Source organism: Zalophus californianus, chromosome 4 (assembly GCF_009762305.2).
Source record: "Zalophus californianus isolate mZalCal1 chromosome 4, mZalCal1.pri.v2, whole genome shotgun sequence".
Taxonomy (NCBI): Eukaryota; Metazoa; Chordata; class Mammalia; order Carnivora; family Otariidae; genus Zalophus; species Zalophus californianus.
Genome location: NC_045598.1, coordinates 170829536 through 170840304, shown reverse-complemented (window position 1 = coordinate 170840304; position 10769 = coordinate 170829536). Strand labels below are relative to the sequence as shown.

Here is a 10769-nt window from a genome sequence, read left to right as displayed (position 1 = left end):
TATTTTTCATGTATATCTTTCATCTCTAGAAATTCCATTTGGTTTTGTAATATATTTTCCACTTCTCTCCTTTTATGTTTATGTTTTTCCTTAAATCTTTGAGCATATATACAATAACTGTTATAATGCTCTTATCTGCTAATTCCATCATCTCTTTCATTTCAATGTTTGTTTCTGTTGACTGATTCCTGCTTCTGGGTCATGTTTTTCTGCATCTTGGCATGGGTATTAATTTTTGATTGTATGGTGGACATCTTGAACGTTATATTGTTGTCTGGATTTCTCGTTCTCCTTTAAGTAGTGTTGGGCTTTTTTGTGGTAGGTAATTTTGTTACTTGTTAGATTTGATATTTTCAAGGCTTATCCTTAAGTCTTCTTAGAGTGGGTCTAGAGTAGCATTTACTAGTAGTATTACTACTAAAGTGTGACCTCTGGAGTCTTTATTGAATGTTCTAGTCATTATGAAGGTGTGGTCCCTGGACTAGCACCATCAGCATCACCTTGTTAGAACTGCAAATTCTTAAGCCATTCTATACCTACTTAATCAGAAACTCTGGAGTTGGGGTCCAGCTATCTGTGCTTTAACAAGTTCCCCAGGTACTTATGAAACATGCTGAAGTCTGAGAACTCTATAGGGAAGCAATCCTTTTTTTTTTTTTTTTTAAGATTTTACTTATTTGAGAGAGGGAGAGAGCACAAGAAGAGAGGAGGGGCAGAGGAAGAAGGAGAAGCAGACTCCTCACTGAGCAGGGAGTCCAACGTGGGGCTCGATCCCAGGACCCTGGGATCATGACCTGAGCTGAAGGCAGACACTTCCAGGCGACCTATAGAGCAATCCTTCTCAAACTTTTATGTGCAGATGAATCACCCAAGGATTTTATTAAAATGCATTTTCAGATTCAGTAGTCTGGATAATGCTTGAGGTTCTAAAATTTGGAGAAGCTCCCAGGTGCTGCTACTGCCGCTGAGTCTCTGACCTCACTTTGAGTAGTAAGAACCTAGAAAGTTTACTTTTAGCTGAAGAGTCTAATTGCACTGGCATATTATTTTTTAAGTAACTTCATAATAATTAGCAGCCCCACTCGGGAATTTCTGTACTGAGGCTCATTTTTATTGGATATACTACTCAAAAAAATACGCATTTTTGTTAGAAACAGCGTAAGAATTTATCTTAATTTTTTAAAAGATTTTATTTATTTATCTGACAGAGAGAGAGAGATAGCAAGAGCAGGAACACAAGCAGGGGGAGTGGGAGAGGGAGAAGCAGGCTTCCCGCTGAGCAGGGAGCCCGATGTGGGGCTCGATCCCAGGACCCTGGGATCATGACCTGAGCCAAAGGCGGATGCTTAAAGGCTGAGCCACACAGGCACCCCAAAATAATCTTAATTTCTAAATCTGCGTTCAAGTATGAGAAGCCCATTATATTTAGTGATAAGAATTACTGTCATTTGTTGAAAATTTGCATCATATCTTGGACACTGCCTAATTTTTAAAGTCCTTGCAATAACCCTAGGAGGTCACTGCCATTCTTTTCACTTTTTTATATTTCCTATTTTAATCTCTCCCACTGAAACTCAGATTAAATGACTAGTTTGATTCATCCAGCCAGCAGTTGGCAAAACCTTTACTTAAATCCAGGTCTGTCCAATGCAAGTCCCAATACTACAGTGTTTGCCCTTGTTGTTTTCCTTTAGTATTTTAGCTTGAATACAATCATAAGAACAACAACAACAGCAAAAAAATGAACTTATTATGTATTGGATTACCATGAGTAATATAACAAGTTAAACATGAGTTCCAAGCCAATGCCACCTGCATAATGCCTGTGTTGCTGTAGGTTCATTATCACTTTTAAACAAGAGCCTCTCTACCGGCCTTCCATTGCTTTAAGAAGTCATGTGCGAACACAAACATTGTGTTATTTTCTTTTTATTAACTAGCCAAACATTACTCTTATTTTACTTAGAGAAAAGACGTTAATCTTGGCAAATAAAGAGAAAACTTTGAAAAAAAAACTGACGAAAATCAGAGCTTTATATACTGTGCCTAACGCTGTATCACCTCTGATTCAAAGTCAGGGCACCGTGGTTAGAAAATTGGAGTGGCTCCGTGCAGGTTCCCGGGAGGGAAGATGGGTTTGCCCAGTGTGTGTGGTGGTTCTCCCTCCCTCCTTCTCTCTCTCTCTCTCTCTCTCTCTCTCATTTGGAACACAGGCAAGAGAACTCTGTTCTCTGCAGTAATTGCTTTATAGCCTGAAGCATGAGATTTGATCATTAATATCCCCACCTTGGATCATGAAAGACATTATTATTAGTTAAAAATTTATTCATATTTAAAAGAAATAGCAAACCAGCACAATGCCCCACAGTTTTGGCTATTGCATACTGATTTTTACAAGTTGGGTAACTGCCACTAGAAAGACTCTCTCCCTTTATAAAAATTATTCAAACCTTGTTTTCTATGTAGCTAAGTCTCTTTCTTAAATCTTGTGATCTCTAGTATGAATGGTACTAGGTGAGGGATGGCCTAAATAGATCATCCCCTCAGGTTTTTGGGTGTTTTTTTTAATATAGCATTCTCACCCTGTCCCCTCTACAAACTTCAGTCATGTTCCTATCTGAGGGTTAAAAGGCAGGCTAAATGGTTGTTCAGAAATCTCATAGCCTTGTGATTCTCTCACTATATTCTTGGGCCAAATTTACTCATAAGCCTGATTTTTTTTTTTTTAAAGATTTTATTTATTTATTTGACAGAGAGAGACACAGCCAGAGAGGGAACACAAGCAGGGGGAGTGGGAGAGGGAGAAGCAGGCTTCCTGCCAAGCAGGGAGCCCGATGCGGGGCTCGATCCCAGGACCTGGGACCATGACCTGAGCCGAAGGCAGACCCTTAACGACTGAGCCACCCAGGCGCCCCAAGCCTGATATTTTTTAAGGATTTATTTATTTTAGAGAGAGTGCGCATGAGCGGGGCTGGGGCGGGTAGGGGATGGGCAGAGGGAGAGGGAGAGTCTCAAGCAGACTCCCCACTGAGCGTGGAGCCCCACAAGGCGTTCGATCCCATGAGCCTGAGATCAAGATCTGAGCCAAAATCAAGGGTCAGATGCCCAGCCGACTGAGCCAACCAGGCGCCCTTCATAAGCCTGACTTTACTGTCTATATTCGGTTTGTAAGAAATAGCTGGGTCTTCTTGGCTCCTAAGTTTTTAATCAAAATAGAAAGCATGAGTATTTCATCACGAAGCTCTCCACAGCTTCACTTGGAAAAATAAGGCAATATTTTTTTAAATGGTCCGTGGTAGGAGGTGAAGGAAACAGAGCAGTTTTTAAAGATCTCTCTGGCTGCAAGGTGGGATAAAAAGGCCTGGCAGGCCCTAGATCGGAGGTGCTGTGGGTGCTTAGCAACTGGGTCCTGTCTGGGCGATGCTGGAAGATAAGTGTGTTAGGGGACAGAGTGGAGCTGACCCGAGGGCATGAGCGGCTCAGAGTTGGACACAAACCAAAGAGGAAATGGGCATCCTCACGTCAGCAATCAAGAATTAGGAGGTTATAGACACCCAGAGGGGAAGCGACATGAAGACTCCAAAGTCTGAATGGGCAGGTAGTCACAAGCCGAGAATGCCACAGGGAGGGAAAAACGGGGAACCAGAAACTCAGGGAGCTGTGTGAGCACTGGTGGCGGTAAAAGAAGACCTCAATAAAAGGACCAAGCCCTGTTTATGATGTAGTTGGAAAGACATGAGCCAAAAGGACCGTGCCCTGTGACCCTGAACTTCTAGCCCAGTGCCCCAGTGCCTGGCACAGATAAAGGAGAAATGAATCACCATGAAACCCAATTTCTCCAGTGCAGAATAGGACAAGGATTTTACCAGCTTCACGGGGTTGCTATCAGGGAAAAAAAAAAATGAATGTAGTAAAGGTATCAGGAAATACCTAACATGCCTTAAACAGGTGTTCCAGAAACACTAGTTCCTTTTCCTTGTTTTCAGTTATGATCTTCCATATTTACTTTCATCTGGGGCAGGGGATAAGGAATGATAACAAGTAGAGGTCAGTGGTTCATGTAGCTTGAGAGGGAAGTCAGAAGCCGGAGAGAGAGACTCCCACTGACACAGGGTTGGGAACTTGTCAGGGGGATGTGGCGTATTTAAATCGTAGGTGCCTTTTTAGAAGCAGCTTCCAGCTGCAAATTCCTGTTGGGACAGAATTGTGGGATGTTTTCTATTTTGAAGCAAAATGACTTAATGCTTTAAAATTTCCTGGTTAATTTCTGCGTGTGATCTCTTGGCCTTATTTCCATTACCAATGAAGTTTCTCTTAGGAGGACATGGCAGTCTGGTGGGAAATATGGATCCACATTCAGTGACAGGTTAGAAGAGAGAGAAGGATCATCATGAAGCTGTGTTTGAAAAGTGAGTGTAATGTTTCTCCTTCATGTTGTGTGATTTGAAGTAGGTTGTTAGGTGTGTGTGTCGGTTGGGGGGGGGAGGTTTGACGAAGATAACTTTTCCACCACAAAAAGATGATCTAAAACTAAATTCTGATGATATCATTCCCTTTGCTATAACCCTCAGCGATCCCGCGGCCTTCCTGCCCCAACACACACCGGTGCCCCAAGGAGAAAATCCCAGCTCCTCAGTCTGACAGACAAACCTCCTTGGTATATCCTTAGCATTCTGTGTGGCTTCACTGTCACTGCTCCACCTTTCCACAACAGCCTGAAGCCAAACCAAACTATTTAAGGTTCTAATAGTGTCGTTTGTTCTCTCTGAATCTTTGTAAGTGATATCCACTCTACAATCTTTTTCTCCTTCAACCCTGGTTATTTTCAAACTCCTACTTCTGCTTTACAACTTCGTTTAGAAGTCGCTTCTTCCAGGAAGTCTCCCTGAATCTCCTAAGACTAGGCCAATGTCCTTCTCACCCCGTGCTCCTCTAGTACCTAGTGTCTCTTTCTACTGCAGCAAAAATCACTCTGTGTAGTATCTACATACTCATCTCCCCCCCCCAAAACTGAATGTTTAAGGGACAAGACCTATCCAGTCTAATCCTGTATACGGAACACCTGAAAGATAGTAAATATTCAATAAATATTTGCTAAATAAATGAAAGTATGAATTAACTATGTCTTACGTCCATATTTCCAGAACTGAAATGAGTACCTGGTGCATAGTAGGGTGCAATGAAGTTATGAGGGATGAAAAGATGAAGGAATGAATCAATGAATTGCCATCATTGTGAAAGAAATGTGAGTAAACCATGCAGTTATTTGGATCATGGGATAAGTCTTTATATCGGTCTCTGCCTGTACAAGCTTTGCCCTAGCTCTCAAATGAGCTCTGTCACCTCCCGCTCAGCTTCTGAGCTTATACCCAAGCAGAGTTATGGTGTATGTCATGTGTTGGAGTTCAGCATCGAAACCAGCCATCGAATGGCTGGAGTTCAGCATCGAAAACCAATGGACACACCAGAGGTCCTGAAATTAGATAATTGCTTCTACTTTTTTAGGCTGTTTTTGCAAGGACTTCTTAAATGCTGAGTGATCCCACGGAACGATATAGTATGTGAAAGTAAAACCTCACTAAATTTGGAATAGAAGAATGGATTGAGACTGAGAATCACCAGTACTCTGAAATCTTGGTTTTCTGTTATAGGAACCTCAATCCTTGGCCACTGAACTTCACCCATAATGGATCTGAGTTTGCCATAATCCCTTGGGCTTTGTTTTGAACTGCTGACACCCTTCATGGTCATTGTTTTCCCCTAGACTCTATTATGTATTGGCCCAGTTTCAAGTTATCTCTTAATTTTATTCCTTTATGTATGTTATATCTCATGATTTGGACTATAGCATTTATTGCTGTTGACTCTATTTCCCCCAAAAACCCATATTATCATTTGTTGACATCATATTAAAATTTCAGCATTGAGTTTTGAGGGGAAAATAATCCTATGAGAGTTGAATCTTGAAACACCTTGTTATAAAATGATTGCTCACCCTCACAGGCTTATCTGTTACCACTACCACACATTACTTTCACTCCATGTGTAAAAAGTATCCAGTAAGACAGTCTTTAAGGTCTTTCCATATGCCATATTCTCCTACCCCTGGGCCTTCATGCTAGCTTTACTATCTGCCTTAGCACCACCTTCCCTGTTCTTCATTTGACTGATTTGGTTTAGGGTGTTATATTTTGCCAAATCTCCTTGCTGAACACCCAAGACTGAATCTTCATTTGTCCTATAGTAACAACCTATTAACTGCTTTTTCTGCAATTAATTAGCTTTCAACCCCTGGATAATGGACTGAATAATGGCCCCCAATGGCATGGTCCTAAGGCCTAGAACCTGTGAACAATACCTTATATAGCAAAAGAGATTTTGCAGATGTTATTAAGAATCTTGAGGTGAGTTATCCAGGTGGGTGTTATCCCAAGCACCTTTATAAGAGAGAAGCAGAAGGTTTGACAAACAGAGGAAGCCACGTGTCATGGGCTTTGAAGATGGAAGAAGAGTTCCATGAGCCAAGGAATCTAAGGACTGTATCTGTTGAAGAAAGTCAAGGAAACAGATTCCTCCCAGAGTCTCCAGAGGGAGTTTAATCCTGCCTATACCTTGATTTTACCTATGAAACTGATTTTTGGGCTTCTGATTTCCAGAACAATAAGAGAATAAAGAGATGTGTTGTTCTAATCCACCAAATTTGTGGTAATTTGTTACAATAGCCTTAGGGAAGCTAATATCCCTCCAAACTGCTTATGACTCACTCATTTGGTTTCTCTGAGGAGACATTTTTCTTGCCCTACTTTTACTCCTTTGAGTTTGGTTCATGGTTGGATGCTATTTTTTGCCATAACATTCTTTGTTTCTTTCCCCTTAGCACATTGGTTGTATGCCTCACTACCTGAATCATAGGTTTTGTGAGGACAGGGCCCACATTTGTCTTGTTAATCTTGGCATTCTTAATCCTTTGTCTTGGGTGTTTTGCATCTGATTGTATGAAATTGCTGTTAACCTTAAAAAATAAAACTGCCAGTTATTTTACCAGCAAAAAGGGGTTTATTCAGGAATAGCAGAGAATTGCAGTCTAGGACAAGCAAGTTACAGAAAAAACCATAGGTAAGCCCATAGAACAAAGGAGAGGAATGCAGAATGCTCTTTTATAGAGGAAAGGGGAGTTGGGAGGACTGTTTTTTTTTTTTAAGATTTTATTTATTTATTTGAGAGAGAGTGAGAACTAGAGAGAGAGCACACACAGAGGGAGATGGAGAGAGAGAGAAGCAGACTCCCCGCTGAGCAGGGACCCCCCCCCCCCCCCGCAATGCTGGGCTGGATCTCAGGACCCCGGCATCATGGCCTGAGCTGAAGGCAGACACTCAACCAACTGAATCACCCAGGCACCGTGGGAAGACTCTTATAAACAAAAAGTCTTGTTGGAGTAAACTGGGAGTTTGAAATATAGTGGTTTTTCATTGGCTGAGTTGTGACTGTCTCTCATTGGCTGGGCTGTTGCCAGGGGAGAAGAAAAGCCTTTCTTCCTCCTGCGGGGGTAGTAAAATAGTATCCATGTGCTAGGTCCCTCTTTTCCCTTGGGGTGTGGTGTTGACAAGGAGTGATAGGGTATGAGAGAGCTCCCCTGCCAGCCTCCTGACTTCATTCTAAACAAGATTTCCTTTTATTAATTTTCACATTACCCAGGTTAGGCCATTTGCAATTTCATATGATTCAACCCAACACATTTTCGATAAAGGTGTGTGGAATACACACATCTAAGGAGAAGGGCATTTTAAGTGTCAGGGTCTGGTCCTGAACACCATCCCCACCTCTTGGCAGTTTCCTAGTCAGAGAAGTTGGGAAGATCACATGAGTGAGGGAGTCCCACTGCTGGAAGCCTCTTTTCCTGTAAATCCTGCCCCAAAATACAATAGCTGCACCCAATTACTGAATGTTAGCAAATTCAGAGTCATGAGACAAAGAATAGGAGTCTGGATCTCATCATATAAAGTGTTTTGCAGGAATTAGTTCATTGATCCTGGCAACAGCCCTAAAGTAGATGCTATTTTATTCTCAGTTTACAGACTAGGAAATTGAGACACAGACCATTTAAGTAGCCTGCCCAGGGTCATGTTTCTTGTTAGTGGCGGTGCTGAGATTCAAATTCAGAGTGACTCCAAACCCCACCATCCTCCATTTCCTTTGAGAAGCACCACTGCCGGTAGAGCATTAACGCCTCAAATAGCATATGAGAAATTCGTCTGTGTCTGTCTTCCTGTCGTGGTGGGCTGGTGTCCCTGGGACATGGCATGCTAGGGAGGGATTCATGAAAGTGTACCTGAGCACCGTGAGCCCCACTATTTGAGAAAAGGAAACAGTTCTGCTGATAACTCTTCCTCCTGCAAAGTAAGTCGTGTTTTCTGCAGCATGGGAGCTAATATTTTTGCCAGAAAACTGACATTTGACAAGACCTGTAAGTTTAAACAGTTCAGAAAGGCCACAGGAAACAAGAGACAAAGAGAATGGATCTGAAAATCCATTTGAATTAAATAAAATAATTGTATCCAAAGCTTCTTTAGAGTACTACTATATTATTAAGATAAAACTAACAAATGCATGCTATTATTGTATTATCATAAAGGTGTGCTTTTTTTTTTTTTGAGGTTACTTTTCCTTGATAGGCTTATTTTCCCCCAGGTTTATTAAGGTATAATTGACAAATAAAATCATATATATTTAAAGTGCACAACGTGATGATTTGAGATATATATTAAAATGACCACAACCCAGTTAATTAACACATCCATCACCTCACATCATTACCTTTGTGTGTGTGTGTGTGTGTGTGTATGTGTGTGGTGAGAACACTTAAGATCTACTCCCTTAGCAAATGTCAACTATACAATGCAGAATTATTAACTATAGCTATCACGCTCTGCATTAAATCCCCAGAACTGATTCATCTTATAACTGGAAGTTTGGACCCTTTGACTGACCTCCCTCCATTTCCTCCACCCTCTCAGTGCCTGGCAACCACCATTCTACCCTGTTCCTATGTTTTTGATTTTAGATTGTGCAAGTGAGTGATTCCATACAGAATTTGTCTCTCTCTGACTGCCTGACTTAACCATAGATAAGTTTTTATATTTTCTGTATTGCAGACAATTTCCTGAGATCTATCATTTTGCAAACTCAAACCAGGCTTAGCGAAAATAACCAAAAGTGGGTTTTGAAAAATAGTGATGGTAGATTCATCACTGCCTTAATTGCAGCTTGAATGCATTAATTGAGAACTTAAGGTTTTTGTTATGATAGAAGCTGTTGGCGTAGTCTTCTGAGACTAAGGGCCTGATGCTGGTACATCTCTCATTGTAAACATATAAAGATATAAATGTCCAGGTTGTTTTATTCTGTGAATTTAGTTGAACTTCTGAACATCAAGAGACCACACTGACATGGCAATGAAAGGTGTCAAAAGTAAGGGAAATCTTTTGTATCTCCTCTCACACAGTGTGCTTTACCACAGAGTGATGTCCTTTTTATTATTGAGGGAAGCACTGGTGCTGAGACTCACACTGCAATGTCCACTTGCAATTTCCTTCCTTATCACTTCAGAAATGAGACAGATGGTGAGGGCCCCTCGGGACCCACATTTACTCTATGCATAACACTGTACATGTTAAATGGAACATTTGATTCAATTACGCAGTATTTGTTGAAAGCCAGCTATTTTCAAGAGGCCTTGATAGTCACTGCAAATAACTGCAGCTATTGATTGATGCCTGTCATTCATCCCCTTTCTCTGGAGTGCATCAACAACAGAAAGGACCACCTGAGAACATTTATACCTGGCGGCTGGGATGGTGAGTGGAGTTTAGTCAGAAATGTGCTTCAAAATGAGTGAATTTGGTGAATGAATGAGTGAATTTGGTGCTATTCGGTGCCTTTCTCTCAACACGAGCCCCAAATAATTAAATTAGTGGACATTTAATAGGTATTTATAGAGCTCCTGTCATGAACTAGGCACAGAGTATAGGAGATTCACTATAGAACAGTAGGGTCTTTGTCCCTGCTTCAAAGAATGTCCATTCTAGAGGGATGACAACAAAATGAAGTTGGCAGAGGGGCAGCAACAATACAGCAGAGCCCCAGGCAACTCAGTTTCCAGTCCTGGTAATTTTTATTCACTCCTCCTGACTCTGTTTCCCCTTTTCTCCACCCCACTCTTCGCCAAGGAGGCTGGTCTGTAAGTACCCGCTCAGGGAACGCCCTTTCCCTCTGGCTCCATGTTGTGCCTGGGGAGCACCCGTAGGAGACTGAAGAAGTGAACACAGTGAGGTCTGGCTATTTATCCCCAGCAGCTTCCCTGATCTCTCCTTTGCCCCTTTAGGCCTTAGCGTTTGGCCTACAGCTACTAGACCTGATCCTGCAGTATCTTTGTCAATTCCTTCACCCTACCCACATCTTGTAAGTGGTCCCTTTAGTCATTGGTCCTTAAATTTCTCCCTGTATGTGATGTATGACATCTGTATGGTGCAGACACCCAACTCTACAGTCCCTAGATTACCACGTGAAGTCGAGCCTTCTGCTGACGTACAATAAACCTTTGTGGGACGAAGTCTCTGGAGTGTGGAGGTTAGTTTGCAGCATAGCTATGCTTAATACAGCCACGAACACAGCTGAAGCAGGATTCAAATCTACAGGGTTGGTGGAAAACATCCCAAGTGGTACGGCTTTCTCTAAAATAAAAGAATCAGTTTGGGAAGGGAATGAAATGT

At 41.7% G+C, this 10769-nt stretch overlaps 1 long non-coding RNA gene across 1 annotated transcript; it reads left to right on the top strand.

The window, feature by feature from the left end:
* Positions 1-4188: 4188 nt before the first annotated feature.
* LOC113910272 lies at positions 4189-6250 on the top strand. Its single transcript, XR_003515991.1, has 3 exons — positions 4189-4409; positions 5145-5245; positions 5652-6250. It is a non-coding gene; the product is annotated as an uncharacterized LOC113910272 (long non-coding RNA).
* Positions 6251-10769: the final 4519 nt, after the last annotated feature.